Source organism: Lygodium microphyllum, chromosome 29 (genome assembly GCF_053477565.2).
Source record: "Lygodium microphyllum isolate KBCC chromosome 29, Lygodium_microphyllum_v1.1.10, whole genome shotgun sequence".
Classification (NCBI taxonomy): domain Eukaryota; kingdom Viridiplantae; phylum Streptophyta; class Polypodiopsida; order Schizaeales; family Lygodiaceae; genus Lygodium; species Lygodium microphyllum.
The window spans coordinates 103,128,950-103,133,235 of NC_141163.1; positions in this window are offsets into that span (position 1 = coordinate 103,128,950).

Sequence of the window (4,286 nt, forward strand, 5' to 3'; positions counted from 1 at the left end):
CCTTCGGATTACCAAGATAAAAGCTTCAAAACCTTGATTGATTGTGGCAATACACATTCCTTCATTTCACCAGACTGTGCAAGAATATTAGGAATAGCCACAAATGATGCACCTACCTTGTGGAATTAGCAATTGGTCATGAGGTCTCTTGTACCAGGCAAACTGCTAAGGTGAGATTCCTACTGGGTGGAAATTCAACTTCGGTCAGATTAAGGGTAATGAACCTAGGTATCCACGAATGTTTGCTTGGAATGGATTGGCTAATACCTAATGATGCCCACATTCACTGTGGAAAGGGCCAAGTTCCCTTTCGAAATTCTGAAGGGGAACTAGTCACAACTCAAGGAGAGGCTAGGAAGCCAAAAATTCAACTGGCCAAAGCAACACAAATAATAAAAGGAGTTAGGAAGGGGCTACCTATCTATTTGATTAAGCTAAATAAGCTAGATCAGAATCAGGAGTCTAGGGAAGAACCTTCATGGTTAAAGGAGTACGCAGAAGTATTTCCTGAAGAGCTGATTGAACTTCCTCCTCAAAGGGAAGTCAATCATGATATCAACCTAGCACCAGGAGCTGCACCAATAGCAAAGAGACCATATAGAATGTCCATCCCAAAAGCGATTGAGCTGAAGGAGCAACTCAAGCAACTGTTGGACCAAGGATACATCCGTCCTAGCAGTTCACCATGGGGAGCTCCAGTGTTGTTCCAGAAGAAGAAAGATGGAACGCTTCAGCTATGCATTGACTATAGAGGGTTGAATCAATCAACCATTAAGAACAAATACCCCATTCCAAGGATAGATGAACTTCTTGACCGTCTTCAAGGTGCGAAGATCTTCTCTAAGATTGATCTCAGGTTTGGATATCCCAATGATTTCTTTCAACACAAGGTATGGACACTTTGAATTCCTAGTCATGTCATTCGGACTGACAAATGCTCTTGCTACCTTCAACAGGTTAATGTAGGATATCTTTAGGCCCTATCTTGATGACTTCGTACTCGTCTTCTTTGACGATACCTTAGTCTACTCCAAATAGGAAGAAGATCATGAACCCCAGCTTCGCATTGTTCTTGAAACAATGAGAGAACACAAGCTTTATACCAAGAAGAAGAAGTGTGCATTTTCAAGCAACAGATTGAATATCTAGGATTCATTGTATCAACGGAAGGAATTTCAGTAGATCCGGCCAAGGTCAAAGATATTCTGGAATGGCCAACACCAACAACTATCAAAGAAATACATAGTTTTCTTGGATTGACAGGATGATATAGGGTCTTTATAAAAAATTATGCTTTGATTGCAGTGCCTCTGACCGACCTACTGAAGAAGCAAGTGTCAATTGTATGGTCACCTGCTAAACAGTCCAGCTTTGGCAAACTAAAGCAAAGCTTGGTATCAGCACCCATCCTGAAACTTTCGAATCTCAGCAAGAACTTTGAAGCAATAACTAATGCCAACGCACTTGCCTTAGGATGTGTGCTCATGCAAGAAGGTCATCTCGTAGCATACTCTTCAAGGAAACTAAAGAGCCATGAAAGGAACTATGTTACCCACAATCTGGAGTTGTTAGCTGTCATCCATGCTCTTAAACTTTGGAGACACTACTTTCTGGGTAATAAATTTACCTTAGTGACAGACCACAAAAGTCTTAAATGGATTTTTACCTAGAATGAGCTCAATATGAGGCAACGTCAATGGATTGAAGTGCTAGAGGAATATGATTTTGAAATCAAATACCGGCCTGGTAAGGAGAATGTAGTTGTCGATGCACTCAGTCGCAAGAAATTTCTGAATTCCCTGATTTTGCAAGATCCATCAACAACAAGATCTCTAGCCACAAAGGTATCCATGCCAAACAACCCAATTCTTGAGCTAGCTAGAGAAGAGGCATGCCATGACCCAACCTATCAGAAATTGCTAAGGGAGATCCCTATCAAAGATCAAGACCCAAAGCTACAAACAAAATATCAAGAATTCTCTATCAATAGTGGACTTGTCTACTATAGGACAAGATTATGTATCCCGGCAAGCCAATCACTCAAGTAGAAGATACTTTGGGAAGCCCATGAATCCCCATTCTCAGGACATCCTGGCTATGCTAAGACCCTCAATGTGGTTAGAAAGAGCTATTATTGGGATAGGCTCAAAAGGCGACATTCTTAAATATATCACAGAATGTTTTTCTTGTCAACGCATTAAGGCTGAACATGTCAAAATGCCAAGGAAATTGCAACCCCTTGACATTCCCCAAATGAAATGGGAATTCATTAGTATGGACTTTGTTGTTGGCCTATCCCAAGTTCAGGGAGGATACAACTCCATTATGGTTGTGGTGGATATGCTCACCAAGGTTGAACATCTTATCTATGTTAAGACAAATTATAAAGTCTCAGACATCGCAAGGTTATTCATCAAGGAGATATTTAAACTACATGGGTTACCCAGAAGAATCATTAGTGATCATGACTCTCTCTTCACATCACACTTCTGGAGGGCTATATTTGAGGCCATTGGGACTCAACCCTGTTTTAGTACAGCTTACCATCCCCAAACTAATGGTCAAAAGGAATGAGTCAACCAAGTCATTGAAGACATACTTAGGGCGCACTGCTGTCGCAAACCCAAAAAGTGGATTCAATATTTGCCACTGGTTGAGTTTGCCTACAATGCTTCTTATCAACAAAGCATTTAGATGACCCCTTTTCAAGCATTGTATGGGCACGATTGTCATAGTACTTTAAGCTTTTCGGATCCAACCTTGAGGGTTGAAGCTTCAAAGCAGATGCTGGAAGACATGGATGACCAAATCAAGTCAATAAGACAGGACATCCAAGCCGCCAAGGATAGACAGAAGGCTTACGCGGACTTGAAGCGTCAGGACAGATCCTTTGTTGAGGGTGATATGGTCTTCACTCGCGTACGCCCAAAGATGAGTTCCCTATCCCTGGGTGAATGAAAAAAGCTAAGTCCAAGGTATTGTGAACCCTACAAGATTCTCAAGTGCCTAGGGCCTAATGCTTACAAACTGAAACTCCCTGAAAACCTAAAAGTTCATAATGTATTCCATATCAGTCTATTGAAAAAGTATGTACCTAACCCCAGTCACGTGCTTGATGATCAACAAGTTGTAATGCCTAGCCAAGGAGTCCTTGAGCTACAGCTTGACAGGATCTTAGATGTTAGGGAGAGGCATTTGAGATCCACGACCTTGAGAGAATACCTCATCCGGTGGAAAGATTATGATGCCACTTGGATGGATGAAAGTACTCTCAATCAACAATACCCCCAGTTTTTCTCAAGATGAGGACATCTCAATTCCTCTAAGGGGGAGAGAATGTAATATTTTCGCTATGAAATATTCAAATCTCGCGCAAAAAGAAATCTCCCACAATGAAGATACACTGGGCTAAGTGCTCCCTCCGCGTGCACTAGCAAACTCTAGCCCGTGTTGTGTATAAGAGGCCGTGGCTCAAAAAAGCCGTAGTTCCACGCGGGAACACCCTTCACGGGAAAAGAAAATAAATAAAATTTTAGCAATTTTTTTTAATAATAACCCCCTCCCCTTCAGCCGTTGCATGGCGGGGGAGAGGGAGTGTGAGAGGAGCATGAGCTAAGTGGAGTAGAGAGGAGCATGGGGAGGGGATCATGCCACCCTCCACATGTGTGGCTACCCCCCTTCAAAGCCTATAAGAATCCCCCCCAAGCTAGAGGGAGGGGAGAGAGAGAGGGAGGATCATGTAGGCTGCTGCCGCCATCATCGCCAGAACTGCCACATCTCAGGCTACTGCGCCCCCTGCCATTGTCATCATCATCATTACCACCATCATCACCATCTTCATCATCATCGTCGTTTTCATCATCATGATCTTCTTCGTCCTCTCCATTACATGTCATTTCTCTTAGTACAGAAGCTTAGAAGCTTCTTTTTCCTAGAAGCTTCCATTAAAGGCTTCCATAGGCCCTACTCACCCGTGCTTTCCCCCTGTTTTAAAACCGAGTTTATAAGGCTCGTTTCCTGCGAAGAGGAGTAAATTCGCGGACATTAGCGAGTTCAAAAAATCGGATAAAGAGCAAGGAGAGTTTGTTGAGTCGAGATCCACGTCATCGATGGCTCCTAAGCAAAAGTCGCAAGGTGCACACGCGGGAGCTTCCAACCCGAATACAAGAGTGTACAACGCCCTGACTCTGAATACCCAGGTTTTGAAAATTAATTCCGCATGTGAAGGATGCATTAAGCATGATTAAATTCTCGTATACTCGCATAAAATTACCAAGTTAAGTTGC